Source organism: Oncorhynchus mykiss, chromosome 27 (assembly GCF_013265735.2).
Source record: "Oncorhynchus mykiss isolate Arlee chromosome 27, USDA_OmykA_1.1, whole genome shotgun sequence".
Classification (NCBI taxonomy): domain Eukaryota; kingdom Metazoa; phylum Chordata; class Actinopteri; order Salmoniformes; family Salmonidae; genus Oncorhynchus; species Oncorhynchus mykiss.
In genome coordinates, this window is record NC_048591.1 from 7,795,681 (window position 1) to 7,813,719 (window position 18,039).

General features: G+C 41.6%; 1 protein-coding gene across 6 annotated transcripts in view; it reads right to left on the bottom strand.

Annotated features, from left to right (window-relative positions):
• Positions 1–7,974: 7,974 nt before the first annotated feature.
• LOC110507449 (leucine-rich repeat and fibronectin type III domain-containing protein 1-like protein) overlaps positions 7,975–18,039 on the bottom strand; it is a 100,985-nt gene continuing 90,920 nt past the window's right edge. For all 6 annotated transcript variants that reach the window (XM_036965060.1, XM_036965059.1, XM_036965058.1 and 3 more), the window contains exon 7: positions 7,975–8,367. The gene's annotated coding sequence lies outside the window, so the exon portion shown is untranslated. The remainder of the gene's footprint in view (positions 8,368–18,039) is intronic.

Here is an 18,039-nt window from a genome sequence, read left to right on the forward strand (position 1 = left end):
TGACTATGTTTTATTGTACTCCATGTGTAAATCTGTGTTGTTGTATGTGTAGAACTGCTTTGCTTTATCTTGGCCAGGTCGCAATTGTGAATGAGAACTTGTTCTCAACTTGCGTACCTAGTTAAATAAAGGTGTAATAAAATAAATAAATAAATTTAGGCCCTAATCTACGGATTTCACATGACTGGGCAAAGGCCCACCCACTTGGGAGCCAGGCCGATTCATTCAGAATGAGTTTTTCCACACAACAGAAATGCCCCCTCAGATGATCCCGCAGGTGAAGAAGTCGAATATGGAGATCCTGGGATGGCGTGGTTACACATGGTCTGCAATTGTTAGGCCGGTTGGACATACTGCCATTTTCTCTAAAACGATATTGGAGACGGCTTATAGTAGAGAAATTAACATTGCACTCTCTGGCAACAGCTCTGGTGAACATTCCTGCAGTAAGCATGGCACTTGCACGCTTCCACAAAACTTGAGACACCTGTGGTGTTGTGTGATAAAACGGCACATTTTAGAGTGGCCTTTTATTGTCCCCAGCAAAATGTAATGATCATGCTGCTTAATCAGCTTCTTGATATGCCACACCTGTCAGGTGGATGGATTATCTTGGCAAAGGAGAAATGCTCACTAACAAGGATGTGAACAAAGTTATGCTAAACATTTTAGAGAAATAAGCTTTATTTTGTGTATGGAACATTTGTGGGATCTTTTATTTCAGCTCATGGAACCAACACTTCACATGTTGCGTTTTCATTTTTTGTTCAGTTATAGATGCACAAATTTAATTTCAGCCTGTGATGTCTGACCTTAACAGGCAGGTTCTTCATTTGGCTTCTCAGAATATTGTAACTCTCACTGCTTTTTTTGATACAATACACTAAACATCGGCCTTCTCACCGTTGACAATTTCTCAACAATTGGTTCATTTCACAAAGAACCTCATTCTTCAACTCCGGAGTTACAGCATCTAACATCCTTGAACACTTAATAGACTTTTTCCATTAGAAATAAAATGAAACAATCTCTTAAAATGGGACACGAGAGAGGCTGATAGTGTTTCAGAGGTTTGCCAAGGTCCTTAACAAGGAGGTTTAACTGTGTGGAAATCACATGGCCCATTTTTATGCCAACCAATCCACTCTACCTTCAAGGCCCAGTTTAACTGAGAAGGAATCCAGGAAATAACTTGTTTTGAAAAAGCTTTGGGGGATGTTGTGTGAGCAGTGAATTTGGTGACAATGTGATAAAGGTTTAACTTGACGATAGCCATGAACCTTTTCACACTTGAGTTCCAAATATCTCTAACGGTCACCCCAGTGTGAGTTTTTTTATGTGCGTGATGTCAGAATGCTCTCACTGTTCCAAAATGTGATTGTTACGCAACAGGGCAGTTCACTCACACTGCCCTCAAACCATGGCACGCTGCCTACTAATTATCTACAGTACAGGCTATGTTTAAACTTTTCAAATTCATTTTATTTATTTTTTTACAATTTGAATTGAGATGTTGTTCCGCCTCCTTATTAATTCACAGAAGTATGCCATTTCACTGTTGCGGACAATTTATGTTTGATGCCTTACGAAGCAGGACAAACTTCTCTCTTCGATGAGAGCCCAAGCACAAACTTTTTCTTCTCTGGCACATTTTCCGGCGGGCTCCCACATTGCCTTCACTACTGATAATAACTTTGTACGTTCCTATTGATGTAAGTGCCTTTTTACAGTATCATGTTGTCATTTCTAGTGTAGCACACCATATGTATGTATGTACTGTATGTATGTGTGCATGTATGTACAGACCACTTGACTTTTTCCACATTGTCACGCCCTGACCTGAGTATTCTTAGTTTTCTTTATACATTTTGGTTAGGTCAGGGTGTGACGAGGTTGGTATGTGTGTTTTGTCTCTTCTAGGGTTTTTGTACTGTCTAGGGGTTTTATAGATTTATGAGGTTGTTTCCATCTAGGTGTTTATGTAGGTCTTTGGTTGCCTAGATTGGTTCTCAATTAGAGGCAGGTGTTTATCGTTGCCTCTGATTGGGAACCATATCTAGGCAGCCATCTTCTTTGGGTATTTTGTGGGTTATGGTCTATGTTATGTTGTTTGTTAGCACAGTGTTTATATAGCGGTCACGTTCGTCTTAATCGTTTTGTTGTTTTTAAGTGTTCTTCGTACAATAAAGACGAATGTATTCTAACCACGCTGAGCTTTGGTCTACTCCATACGACGATCGTGACACACATTTTGTTAGGTCACAGCCATATTCTAAAATGTATTAAATAAATAAAATCCTTAGCAATCTGTACACCATAACCCATAATGACCATAATGATATCTTTTTTGAAATGTTTGAAAATGTATTAAAAATATAAAACAGATACTTATTTACGTAAGTATTCAGACCCTTTGATATGAGAGTCGACATTGAGCTCAGGTGCATCGATAATCCGTGAGATGTTTCTACAACTTGGAGTCCACCTGCCATAAATTCCATTGATTGGAAAGACACACACCTGTCTATATAAGGTCCCACAGTTGTCCCACAGGATGTTTTTCAACGACAGGGACTGGGAGACTAGTCAGGATCAAGGCAAATATGAACAGAGTAAAGTACATAGAGATCCTTGATGAAAACCTGCTCAGGTGCGCTCAGGACCTCAGAATGGTGTGAAGGACAACAACCCTAAGCACACAGCTAAGACAACACAGGAATGGCTTCGGGACAAGTCTCTTAATGTCCTTGAGTGGCCCAGCCAGAGCCCGAACTTCAACAGGATCAAACATATCTGGAGAGACCTGAAAATAGCTGTGCAGCAACCTGACAGAGCTTGAGAGGATCTGCTGGGAAGAATTGGAGAAACTCCCCAAATACAGGTGAGCCAAGCTTGTTGTGTCATACCCAAGAAGACTTGAGGCTGTAATCGCTTCCAAAGGTGCTTCAACAAAGTACTGAGTAAAAGGTCTGAATACTTACACTACAGTTCAAAAGTTTGGGATCACCAAGAAATGTCCTTGTTTTTGAAAGAAAAGCAATTTTTTGTCCATTAAAATAACATCAAATTGGTCAGAAATACAGTGTAGACATTTTGAATGTTGTAAATGGCTTTTGAGCTAGTAATCGAACCCACAAATGCTGATGCTCCAGATACTCAACTAGTCTAAAGAAGGACAGTTTTATTGCTTCTTTAATCAGTACAACAGTTTTCAGCTGTGCTAACATAATTGCAAAAGGGTTTTCTAATGATCGGTTAGCCTTTTATAGACTTGGATTAGGTAACACAACATGCCATTGGAACACAGGAGGGATGGTTGCTGATAATGGGCCTCTGTACGCCTATGTAGATATTCCTTAAAAATCAGCTGTTTCCAACATTAACAAAAATGTGGAAAAAGTCAAGGGTTCTGAATACATTCCGCAGGCACTGTATGTATGGAGCATAATGTATTTGGGGCGGCAGGGTAGCCTGGTGGTTAGAGTGTTGGACTAGTAACCGAGAGGTTCATATCCCCGAGCTGACAAGGTACAAATCTGTCATTATGCCCCTGAACAGGCAGTTAACCCACTGTTCCTAGGCCGTCATTGAAAATAAGAATTTGTTCTTAACTGCCTTGCCTAGTTAAATAAAGGTAAAATAAAAAATAAATAAATGTACTGTTTTATTCACATTTCCAGTACTGGTGACAAATCATGCATTCCAATTCTTGCATAGATTGTAATGGACAGATGTGTGTAAAATACTTTTGTGAAAGTTGTACTGATTTATAATGAGCTAATGATAAGCTAATTGCCGACTATACTTGGTGCCATGTTTGTTGACATCATACAATGCATTCTGGTTGTTACGTAAATGTCTGTTAGACCAAAGATGTTATAACAAAATGAGCTGAAAGGATGGTTCACCTCATTGGTGAGGTCACCCGTGATGTGAGAAATTGTAGAAAGTAATTGCTATTACCTAATTCATATGGTTTCTGCCAGCCGAGAGTTAGATAAAAATGACCACTCTTTCCTCAGTTAGCGCTACAACTAATGTAGCCTACATTTTCCAGTTTGGATGAATATTGTGTTATGCTGTAGCTACTTCTGTGAATGACTGAACATTGCATCCAAACAAAAACTGCTCACATTGTGGACATAACGTTGTAAAAACTGTTTGTGTAAAATGAGAACTGTGTGGCCAGCTCAAACACTGACTCTTGCATCAATAGTAAATGGATGTTCTAAAGTGTTCTAATCACACTGGTTCGAGCGTACGCTGCAGGGACCACCATAGAATGAGCACACCTGCGTGTTCGTACGGTACCAGTCAAAAGTTTGGAAACACCTCTCATTCAAGGGTTTTTCTTTATTTTTTATATTTTCCACATTTTAGAATAATAGTGAAGACATCACGACTATGAAATAACACACATGGAATGATGTAGTAAGCAAAAAAGTGTTAAACAAAACAATATATTTTATATTTGATTTTTCAAAGTAGCCACCCTTTGCCTTGATGGCATTCTCTCAACCTGCTTCACCTGAAATGCTTTTCCAAAGTTCTTGAAGGAGTTTTTGGCTGCTTTCCCTTCACTCTGTTGTCCAACTCACACCAAACCATCTCAGTTGATGTTGGGTGATTGTGGAAGCCAGGTCATCTGAGGCAGCACTCCATCACTTTCCTTCCTTGTCAAATAACCCTTACACAGCCTGGATGTGTGTTTTGGGTCATTGTCCTGTTGAAAACAAATTATAGTCCCACTAAGCGCAAACCAGATGGGATGGAGTATCGCTGCAGAATGCTGTGGTAGCCATGCTGGTTAAGTGTGCTTTGAATTTTAAATAAATCACAGTGTCTCCAGCAAAGCACCCCCACACCATCACACCTCCTCCTCCATGATTCACAGTGGGAACTACACATGCAGAGATCATCCGTTCACCTACTCTGTCTCACAAAGACTCAGTGGTTGGAACCAAAAATCTCAATTTTGGACTCATCAGACCTAAGGACAGATTTCCACCGGTCCATTGCCCATGTTTCTTGGCCTAAGCAAGTCTCTTCTTCTTATTGGTGTCTTTTACTTGTGGTTTCTTTGCAGCAATTTGACCATGAAGTCCTGATTCACGCAGTCTCCTTTGAACAGTTGATGTTGAGACCGGTCTCTTACTTGAAGTCTGAAGCATTTATTTGGGCTGCAATTTCTGAGGCTTGTAACTCAAATGAACTTATGCTCTGCAGCATAGGTAACTCTGGGTCTTCCTTTCCTATGGTGGACCTCATGAGAGAGTTTCATCATAGTGCTTGATGATTTTTGCGACTGCTCTTGAAACTTTACATTTTATTTTCCGTATTGACTGACCTTCATGTTTTAATTAAACTAATGATAGACTGTCATTTCTCTTTGCTTATTTGAGCTGTTCCTGCAATAATATGGACTTGGTCTTTTAAGCAAATAGGGCCACCTTCTGTATTCCACCCCTACCTTGTCACAACACAACTGATTGTCTCCAACGCATTAAGAAGGAAAGAAATTAACAAGGCACACCTGTTAATTGAAATGCATTCCAGGTGACTCTCTCATGAAGCTGGTTGAGAGAATGCCAAGAGTGTGCAAATCTGTCATCAGGGCAAAGGGTGGCTACTTTAAAGATTCTCAAATATACAATATATTTTGATTTGTTTAACACTTTTTGGTAACTATATTTGACCATATGTGTTATTTCATAGATTTGATGTCTTCACTATTACTCATAGAATGTAGAAAATAGTAAAAAATAAATAAAAACCCTTGAATGAGTAGGTGTGTCCAAACTTTTGACTGGTAATATGTGTCAAGGGGTTTTAAGGAACCATTTGTTTTCCCAATCTGTATAAAGAATAACTTATAGTACAACATAAATATCTAGCTCACGCAGTCAGCACCAATGTTGAGTAGAGCCAGTCTATTACTTTCACCACAGTTGAAGTCGGATGTTTACATACATCTTAGCCAAATACATTTAAACTCAGTTTTTCACAATTCCTGACATTAAATCCTATAAATATTCACTGTCTTACATCAGTTAGGATCACCACTTTATTTTAAGAATATGAAATGTCAGAATAATAGTCATGATTTATTTCAGCTTTTATTTCTTTCATATTCCCAGTGGTTCAGCAGTTTACATACACTCAATTAGTATTTGGTAGCATTGCCCTTAAATAGTTTTACTTGGGTCAAACGTTTTTGGCCCATTCCTAATGACAGAGCTGGTGTAACTGAGTCAGGTTTGTAGGCCTCCTTGCTCGCACACACTTTTTCAGTTCTCTTTCGCACCAAAGTATGTTCATCTCTAGGAGATAGAACGCGTCTCCTTCTTTAGCTGTGTGATGGCTGAGTGGTCCCAAGGTGTTTGTACAGATGAATGTGGTACCTTCAGGCGTTTGGAAATTGCTCCTAAGGATGAACCAGACTTGTGGAGGTCTACAATTATTTTCAGAGGTATTGGCTGATTTCTTTTGATTTACCCATGATGTCAAGCAAAGAGGCACTGAGTTTGAAGGTAGGTCTTGAAATACATCCACAGGTACACCTCCAATTTACTCAAATTATGTCATTTGGCCTATCAGAAGCTTCTTAAGACATTACATAATTTTCTGCAATTTTCAAAGCTGTTTAAAGGCACAGTCATCTTAGTGTATGTAAACTGGAATTGTGATACAGTGAATTATAAGTGAAATAATCTGTCTGGAAGCAATTGTTGGAAAAATGACTTGTGTCATGCACAAAGTAGATATCTTAACAGACTGGTCAAAACTATAGTTTGTTAACATGACATTTGGTGAGTGTTTAAAAAACGAGTTTTAATGACTCCAACCTAAGTGTATGTAAACTTCCGACTTCGAGTGTAACATCACTTTCAAGAATGGGAATTTACCGTTTCACAGACAGACGTCTCCAGTTAGCTGATGAGTGCAGATTTCCTCTATGACCATTGGCCACACATTTGCAGAAGTGAACATTACAAAAGTACTGTTATCAAGCCACAAAATGAATTCCTCAAGAAATCCATTAGACATGGCCTTTTACCATCACTTCTGTCTCTCATTCCGTCGACTAGAAACCAGTACTGTCTGGTTTAGGGCATATAAAGGGGAGACATTTTCAAACTCACTTTAACTCCCAGAGTGACTGATATTAACATTTCATTTCTTCTGGGCAACCCCCTCTCTCTGCACCTCGATGTTCCCCTGTATTAATGACAGTGAAATCATTCGATCTCTTGCCATGAGGAAATAGTGATGATTACTCCATTTTGTGATGTATGTAATAACAGCAAAAATGATGATTTAGCACAATGGCAGACAGTCATTACTCTCATGGCACACATCACCCAGCAAGCCTTAAGGAGGACTTTAGGATAGCTATAAACAGCCACGAAAGGCAGGCTTTAGCACTTTCAATAAGATATCCAACTCACGCAAAGCATTCTGTTGGTTAAATGCCTGACCTGGATCAGATTCACTGCACCAGATGGTGAAAACCACCACAAGAGATTCTGTGCAAATTGCAGTGTTTAAATTCATGTCGGCTTTGAGGGTCAGGGGGAAAAACATAAAAAGAAGTCAGTGGAATTGAGTTGGCAGAATTTATAGCCTACTAGGTGGGGGAGAGAGGCTAACCCTGATGCTGAATGTGTCTATATGGAGAAGGCTGTAGAACTGGTGGGGTAATATATATAAAGGGCTGGATGCTATGGGATGATTCAAACCTAATTTATTTTTTTACCTCTGGGATCCCTTTCTCCCTCTAAAGTAATCTGGATTGATTGCCATTGTGCTACAACCATCAGGTAACACATGTTATTGGCTTTGCGGTGCCATGAAGCAGAGATAGGCAAGGCGGGGATAGGGTGTGGGTGTACAGTACTAGGTTTGTATAGGGGGAATACAAGAGGAGAGAAGCAGGTGTAACAGATGCTAAATCATCAGCCACAAACAGGCCTGTTAGTCTCTAGGGAATTAATCCACTTTTTTATTTTATTAGAAAAATTTCACACACCATAAAAATTACATGTACAAAACTATAAGATTTGGAATTGCGTTATGTACAGATACAAAAGATAAAGCCAACTAAAAAGTGACGGAGAACACAGAAGAAGGTGAGTCCCCAGCTCTAAGCTTTTTGTCTGAGTCTGCCTGTTTTGATTCCGTTCTCACTGGGTTCGGCTCAAAGGTGAGAAGAAAAAAAAAACGCAACACAGGGTGATGAAGACCATGGTGGCGAAGAGGTGGTGGTGATGCACAGACATGCGGTTCAGTTTGCTTAGTCCCTGTTAGTTCTTCCTCCTTTATATCCTTCTGTCCTCGGAGTCCAGATGGGGTAAACTCGGCCCATACCTGCAGAGAGAAGAGAGAGACAGCGAAATCAGTGAGGAATATGTACTATTTTGCCCTTTCATTAGTTTACGATTGACCACACATACAAGTCCACTTAATCCAGGTTGATCATTGAAAGGGCTTCATGAAGATCAGCCAACATTGTAGCCCCTGAAGTATGGTGATGACACTGTTTCTCCTTGACCAGTGTTCGAGTCATTGAATCCCTGCCATACTAAGGCTTTATTTAATGAAACCGAGAACATTCAAACATTTCCATGATGACAATAGACCAAAGAACATCAGTTGAATAACCTGTGTGTCTAATACAAACACAGGAAGCTTCACAAACACTGGCAGCCATACGACCACCGTGCTTGGACAATGCCCTCTGTTTGGATCCGTGTTGTGCTCTACTGCTGTTTGATACAAATGTAAATGACTGGCAGCTTCCCTAACAGCACTGGCCAAACCGTGGCGGGCCTGCCTACGTGGCCATGAAACGAAACAGGATTATAAAACAACAACCCAGTGCCATTGAAGTGAACAGATGCTTTTCCAGAATAGTGCAAGATTACATTTGGGACTCCTCGGCCTTAGACTCATCCTCAATGTCTCACGCACTGTCCACAGAAGAGTGATAGGAGCTAAGCCGGTCAGCTCAGACAAGCCCAGCCCTCACGGTAGTCTGACTAAGCCTCCCGCGGGTTGGGAATATCATGGCTCTGGATGCATGGCAGGTGGTGAGCTGAACACAAGCCTGGCAGACATTTTAAAATATAATACTTCGGCTTACATCTACATATGGAACTAGGCACTTTAAAAAATGGTGCTGGATATAGGCTCTCTGGTGGACACGTATGGCACCTGGATATAGCTGACTAGCTGGCACTGCAGGTGGTTTGTATTGGAGAGGAGAAGAGGCGGAAGAGGTGCAAGAGCAATAGCTACAATGATGGATGCCATTTTGGAAATGCTGATCCCTTGTGTCAGGCTAACATGTTTGACGCTGAAAGCCCTGGAGTGGACTGAGGCCTATAAAGTGAAGGAGTTGAGAGGGTATGTTTTTTTGCTTCTCAGTTGGCTGAATGTACTAGCATGATGTTTATGTCAAAAAAACACAACTGCATGAAAGTGTTTTCAGGCACTTTACGCTGACTTCACAAGGCAGAAATAGATTGTCCATTCAAAACATAGGGGCCATTACTCCTTCATCGCAAAGTGTACTGTAACACATGACTTGAACAAACTACATTCTACATTCACGTTCAGGACTAGTCTATAGCGGGTTTTATCCTGTGAAAAATGTATGGCTTTAAGTGTGATGTAATCCGCTCCAGGACCTTAGTGACCATGGGCGTTCTCTGCCTCTCCCTCCCAGCGTGGGAGCATTGATAAATTCAGCTAGCGTCTACACAAAGCAAAACCTGCCTATCTGTACTACTCTCTTGTTGGCACAGCAGGAGAGTCTCTCTTAAAGCACAACCACATAGTATGAAGCGCTTGGATTCAGCAAAAGTGCAGAAATATATTCCAGTAATTCCTTAACCACTTTTTAAGTCGACGTATCAAACTGAGCACAGGAGACCTATTTGTACCTTGAATTATAGCATCATACCGTAGCTTACTTGCTCCAAATCATTCATGGTGTTGCATGACACACTATCTCCAGAAACGCTATTGACAGCGATTGTATTTGAAATAGCTTCATATACAGCTATTTACAAACAAAGCATGGTTCATTGTGCTGAGCATGCACTATTGAGCTACAAATATGATCTTCTTCACCATCCAGGAGAAAGGATATTGGACCAGCATTGCTGTCCCGGGGTCATGGCATGGCGGCTCTCCTGTCCTGAGAACGTGTATTCCACGGAGGGGTCAGTGCGATACACATTGTCCGACTCTTATTTTGCAACCCTGATTATGATTCCCATCATCACACTTTGTTTCTCATCAGCACGTATTGATTATGCAATTAAATGTGGCCTGAGCAGCAGAAATCAATTGGGACCGGCTGAACTCTGGAGTGAATACCGCCCCCGGGGCAATCGCCCAATCATCGTCTGATATGAATCACCTCAGTGTGTCTGCCACACAAATCTCTCACCGAACGGCATCCACTGCGATTCTCTGCCGGCCAACCCATAAACTGTTCAGGGGGAGACCGTAATTTATTCTCCATACCAACTTTCATCATCTCACCTTTTTACATGGGATGTTGTTATTGCTGTTTCACATTGTCTGCGTAGAGGGCGAGTGATAACATCAACAGTATTTTGCCCTTGGTTTTTAGGTATGCCTTAGTCATCAGAACCGGCAAAGTCTGTTTAATAAAACCATAACTCTGGTATTGTGAATCTCAGTAGCCTCCTCTACATTTGCCCTGCTCAGAAGAACATGATAAAGTGACAAAATGAAAACAAATAGAGCCTACAACCTAATGTCCCCTGACGCCTCACTTCTGCCCCATGATATCTGAGTCGAACATCATTCTGTCTCCCAACAAACAACTTGTTTGCATAATGTCTGCATAGTGATGCCATGGTTGAGCTTTCAGACAGTTCAGCACAGACCATTTAGCCCGCTGTTCTTGACTTCCATTAGTGGGGAGACCTCTGTGATCTCACTCAAAACAACCTGTTTATTGATGCCAGGGACCTGTGATCATCAGGCGCCATGCCGCTGCTGATACATTGGGTAACATGCTCATCGCTGCGTCATCAGCATGGAGCAATGACTTGCCACATAGCTATACTCTAATTGCCAGAGAAACGAGGCTGGAAACTTGACAAAACATAATGCTAAGTGTGGGAGGATTGGAAGATGGGCGCCATCAAGCCATACAACATGTCATTGATTTCTCCAAGGCCTATTTTAGCAAAATGGTTGATAGCAATCTAGTTGTGATGTCAATCCGTGAGGAATTTTGATTGTTGTGATCATTTTTTGTTGTTGTCTCCAGAGCAATAAGGATCATAGAACACGTAGCTAGAAAATACAACTTTAAGGAGAGGCAGAAAAACCCCTAACTCAATTCTGTTCTCGCTCAATACAAACGCGAAGAGACAAGAATGGAATTGCCACTCGGTATACAAACATATTTTTCTGGCCGCAGACGGGCTGTGTGACAAAAAGAAACAGAATCAATGCCTTTGCCATTGTTTGGAATTAGTGCTGAGTTTAAATTGAGCTGCAGTGCGTCCCGAGGCCCAGTGCCTCACACACAAAGAAGGCAGAAACTACGGCCTCGATCAAAGCAAACACACAGCAATGGCAATAAAGAAAGCTGCAAAATTAGCAAAATAAATTCCTCTGCTGACATTTGCCGGCCTCTTGGTACAGCAGTAATTAATTACATTTGGCAGTGGTTGTGATATGTAGCGCATCATCTGCTTTTTGTTTGTGTGGTCTTTGTTTTGTAGGATGGTGTTCTCACAAAAAGCAAACACACAGGTATGCGCACACACACACACACACACGCGCACACACGTATGTTGGAAAACACACACAGCCCGCACACGTATCCTACAGATTGTCTCCACATCTCCCTTGCAAACACTCCCTTGCAAACACTAACTATGAAATTACACCAGCAGCACGGTTACGATCCTTTTACAGTGGTTCTGTTTTCCAATCCTCATGTTATTTTGTGAGACAGAATATTTACAATACCAGGCTCTTTGAACACACATCCATCTTCGGCCTCATCTCTTTCAAGTCTAACCTTAAACCAGTCCAATTTCTCAAACTCCTGCTTGATGGTGAGATATGGATTGATCAATAGTGATTTCATGGCCCAGGCCTTGGCGCTGACGGCCGGCTGAGCCTTTCCATTTGTCCCTGTCCACTCGGGGAACGGTGAGGGCTAAGAACAATGGGGTCCCCTGATATCACTACACCTCAACCCTCTCCACATTAATATCCAACAAAGAATAGAAAACAAAAGCACCTGTCCACCCGCCACTCGACATTTTATTAATCAGACAGGCACAACATTAGTTTGCTGATAAAATATAGTACGGGTGAGTTTACTCTCAACTATCAAAGGCTAAAGCCATCAGAGTGAGAGTATGATGAAACTATTTGTTAGGACATACAGCGATGCTCCAGAACTGTCCTGCTCATTTTCCCTCCCTTCTCGACACGCTTCTATGCTCTCAGATGTTAGCAGGTAAAAGAAAGACTTCACAGGGGAATTGATGGCAAGGTTAACATCTGTGGCAAGAACTAGCTGCTATTATCAATTATGCATACCTCCCTTGCTTTGTTTCAGAAAGCCGATATGTAATAGCAGAGGCCCTTTCACTGCAACATCCCTCCTCTCCATCACACGATAGGGCCAGATCACTGTGTAATCACCTTGTTGTACAAATTGTAGAAGTGCCATCACATAGACACAGGCCTGTCTGAACACATGGTGAGCGAGGGTAAGAAATCAACTTCAAATGAGTTGTGGGATCAAACGTTAATGGGATTCATCTGTGTTTGGCTGTACAATGGTATACTATGACCACTGTAGTGATCTAAGACAACATAGACCTAAGCTATGACAAGATGACTGGATAAATCTCTAGAAAGCACTGTCCTATCTTTGATGTGAGAATAATTAAGTATGACCTCGTAAGGCGTCCCGGAAATGACCAACCACATGCATGTCCTTCAAGAAACATATTTATTAACTTAAGTAAACAAAATGTTTCAAGTCAGCACAGCCAAACACAAAAAGCACAACATTTACCCTAATGAACACAGCCATAGCCGCGCTCAGCATGGAACTCTACTGGTTTGTTTACTAAACATGCTACGGAAAAGCCGGGCTTGTGGCTGTCTAGATCGCTGCTGTTAGTTGTTGTTTTCAATCTTACCTGCAACCTGCCCTTCTGGAACTGCGAGGAGCAACAGCATAACCTACGTTGCTACCATGACAAAGACCAAAGCTGGCAGGAGTGCTGTTGAGGACAGCGGTGTCTTTCTATCACAGGTGAAGGATCTTTTAACCTCTTGAAGCTAGGGGGCACTATTTTTATGTTTGGAAAAATAACGTTCCCAAAGTAAACGGCCTATTTCTCAGGATCAGATGTTAGAATATGCATATAATTGACAGATCAGGATAGAAAACACTCTAAAGTTTCCAAAATTGTAAAAATATTGTCTGAGTATAACAGAACTGATATTGCAGGTGAAAACATGAGGAAAATCCAATCAGGAAGTGCCTCTTTTTTTTTGGGGGGGGGGGGGGCAGAAAGGCTAAAAACGTTAATTGAATCAGATGGCTTATTCATCACAAAACCATTTGATGTTGCCAATTATTTGAATGATTACTTTATTGTCAAAGTGGGCAAATTTAGACAGGAAATGCCAACAACTATCAGTGAGCCGTTGTACTAATAATGAAAGAAAATAATTACAAGTTTGAATTTTGTAACGTTATTGTGGGTTGTTGAGAAAAAATATGGTCATGGCCAAAAGTTTTGAGAATTACACAAACAGTTTGCTGCTTCAGTGTCTTTACATATTTTTGTCAGATGTTACTATGGAATACTGAAGTATAATTACAAACATTTCATACGTGTCAAAGGCTTTTCTTGACAATTACATGAAGTTGATGCAACGAGTCAATATTTGCAGTGTTGACCCTTATTTTTTTCAAGACCTCTGCAATCCGCCCTGGCATGCTGTCAATTAACTTATGGGCCACATCCTGACTGATGGCAGCCCATTCTTGCATAATCAATGCTTGGAATTTGTCAGCATTTGTGGGTTTTTGTTTGTCCACCCGCCTCTTGAGCATTGACGTTCTCAATGGGATTAAGGTCTGGGGAGTTTCCTGGCCATGGGCCCAAAATATCAATGTTTTGTTCCCCGAGTTCCCTTATGGCAAGGTGCTCCATCATGCTGGAAAAGGCATTGTTCATCCCCAAACTGTTCCTGGATGGTTGGGAGAAGTTGCTCTCGGAGGATGTGTTGGTACCATTCTTTATTCATGGCTGTGTTCTTAGGCAAAATTGTGAGTGAGCCCACTCCCTTGGCTGAGAAGCAACCCCACACATGAATGGTCTCAGGGTGCTTTACTGGTTGCATGACACAGGACTGATGGTAGCGCTCACCATGTCTTCTCCGGACAAGCTTTTTTCCGGATGCCCGAAACATTCGGAAAGGGGATTCATCAGAGAAAATGGCTTTACCCCAGTCCTCAGCAGTCCAATCCCTGTACCTTTTGCAGAATATCAGTCTGTCCCTGATGTTTTTCCTGGAGAGAAGTGGCTTCTTTGCTGCCCTTGACACCAGGCCATCCTCCAAAAGTCTTCGCCTCACTGTACGTGCAGATGCACTCACACCTGCCTGCTGCTATTCCTGAGCAAGCTCTGTACTGGTGGTGCCCCGATCCCGCAGCTGAATCAACTTTAGGAGACGGTACTGGCGCTTGATGGGCTTTCTTGGGTGCCCTGAAGCCTTCTTCACAACAATTGAACCGCTCTCCTTGAAGTTCTTGATGGTCCGATAAATGGTTGATTTAGGTGCAATCTTACTGGCAGCAATATCCTTGCCTGTGAAGCCCTTTTTGTGCAAAGCAATGATGACGGCACGTGTTTCCTTGCAGGTAACCATGGCTGACAGAGGAAGAACAATGATTCCAACGCCACCCTCCTTTTGAAGCGTCCAGTCTGTTATTCGAACTCAATCAGCATGACAGAGTGATCTTCAGCCTTGTCCTCGTCAACACTCACACCTGTGTTAACGAGAGAATCACTGACATGATGTCAGCTGGTCCTTTTGTGGCAGGGCTGAAATGCAGTGGAAATGTTTTTTGGGGATTCAGTTCATGTGCATGGCAAAGAGGGAATTTGCAATTAATTGCAATTCATCTGATCACTCTTCATAACATTCTGGAGCATATGCAAATTGCCATCATACAAACTGAGGCAGCAGACTTTGTTAAAATGAATATTTTGGCCATGACTGTATAGTACCAGTCAAAAGTTACCAGTTCCAAGTCGAAGTGCAGGGGTAAATGCAATTGAGGTAGATATGTATATACAGTTCCAGTCAAAATGTTGGACACACCTACTCATTCAAGGGTTTTTCCTTATTTTGACTATTTTCTACATTGAAGAATAATAGTGAAGACATCAAAACTATGAAATAACACATTAAATCATGTAGTAACCAAATAAGTGTTAAACAAATCAAAATATATTTGAGATTCTTCAAAGTAGCCACCCTTTGCCTTGATGACAGCTTTGCATTCTCTCCACCAGCTTCATGAGGTCGTCTCCTGGAATGCTTTTCCAACATTCTTGAAGGAGTTCACACATATGCTGAAAAACCCTTGAATGAGTAGGTGTGTCCAAACATGCCACCAGGGGCATTTTCACAAGCCCCAGGTTCAGAACAAATTCAAGGAAACGTACAGCATTATACAGAGCCATGAGTGCATAGAACTCTTTTACATCTTATATAGCGCAAGTGAACGGCAAACCTGGTTTCAAAAAACAAATGAAGCAACACCTCATGGCACTACGCCTCTTCCCCATGTAACCTACTTGTTGTATGTATGTACTGACATGTATGTGTAACTGATAGATGCACACGCACACGTACGTCAATTGTAAAGTATTTTGTCTGTTTAGTTATGTGTCGGACCCCAGTAAAACTAGCTGTCGCCAATGGCCAGCCTAATAAATGAATACATTTTTAAAAAGAGTTGAAAGAGAAAGTAGGATTAGCTCCAGACAGATGTAGTGATGCGTCTAGGATCCTCTCCCACTGTGTTCCTCCATCAGTGTGTTCAGGACCTAATTGCGCTGATCGCTTACAAAATTTGACTCCTTAATTGCCTGTCTACCCATAATTATCTCCCGTCCGTTTAGCCAGGTTCTTAGTTAAGCCAGAGGAACCAGTGGAAGGGGCAGGGAGGAGACGGGGGGAGATGGGAGGCAAACATGAGATGTCTCTGGGAGAAAGATTGGGTTGGAGTGGTTTTCCTCCTCCAGAATAACCACTTTATACTCAAACATACTCACTTTATACTCCTGTCTGTAACCACAAGTTAATCAGACTGGAACTGTCTGGATCTTCTAACATGGTTGGCTAAATACAACACAGAACACACTCTCACACACAACCCTAAATTAGCTTTCTGATTTGAGTTTCATTTTTCATCACTCTCCTTCATCTCAGAGCTACGGTGACTTACAAAAGTATTCATCCCCCTTGGCGTTTTTCCTATTTTGTTGCGTTACAACCTGTAATTTAAATGGATTTTTATTTGGATTTCACGTAATGGACATACACAAAATTAAAAAAATTACTTGTTTCAAAAAATTATTAAAAAAAAAAAGAATGGAAAAGTGGTGGTGCATATGTATTCACCCCCTTTGCTATGAAGCCCCTAAACAAGATCTGGTGCAACCAATTACCTTCAGGAGTCACATAATTAGTTTAAAAAAAGTCCACCTGTGTGCAATCTAAGTGTCACATGGTCTGTCACATGATCTCAAAGGCCCTAGAGTCTGCAACACCACTAAGCTAGGGGCACCACCAAGCAAGCGGCACCATGAAGACCAAGGAGCTCTCCAAACAGTTGTGGAGAAGTACAGATCAGGGTTAGGTTATTAAAAAAATATCCAAAACTTTGAACATTCCACAGAGCACCATTAAATCCATTATCAAACAATGGAAAGAATATGGCACGACAACAAACCTGCCAAGAGAGGTCCACCCACCAAAACCCAGGGACCAGGCAAGAAGGGCATTAATCAGAGAGGCAACAAAGAGACCAAAGATAACCCTGAAGGAGCTGCAAAGCTCCACAGAAGAGATTTGAGTATCTGTCCAGAGGACCACTTTAAGCCATACACTCCACAGAGCTGGGCTTTACGGGAGAGTGGCCAGAAAAAAAGCAAACATATTTGGTGTTCACCAAAAGGCATGTGGGAAACTACCCCAAAATATGGAAGAAGGTACTCTGGTCAGATGAGACTAAAATTGTGCTTTTTGGCCATCAAGGAAAATGCTATGTCTGGCGCAAACCCACAACACCTCCCATCACCCCGAGAACACCATCCCCACAGTGAAGCATGGTGAGGGCAGCATCATGCTATGGGGATGTTGTTCATCGGCAGGCACTGGGAAACTGGTCAGAATTGAAGGAATGATGGATGTCACTAAATACACTAATATTCTTGAGGGAAACCTGTTTCAGTCTTCCAGAGATTTGAGACTGGGATGGAGGTTCACCTTCCAGCAGGACAATGGCCCTAAGTATACTGCTAAAGCAACACTTGAGTGGTTTAAGGGGAATATATTTAAACGTCTTGGAAGGGCCTAGTCAAAGCCCAGAACTCAATCCAATTGAGAATCTATGGTATGACTTAAAGATTGCTGTACACCAGCGGAACCCATCCAACTTGAAGGAGCTGGAGCAGTTCTGCCTTGAAGAAGGGGCAAAATCCCAGTGGCTAGATGGGGGGGGGGGGGGGGGGTGAATAGTTATGCAAGTTATCATTTTTTTGTCTTATTTCTTGTTTGTTTCACATTAAAATATATTATGCATTTTCAAAGTGGTAGGCATGTTGTGTAATCAAATGATACAAACCTCCAAGAAAATCAATTTTAATTTCAGGTTGTAAGGCAACAAAATAGGAAAAATGCCAAAGGGGGTGAATACTTTCGCAAGCCACTGTATCG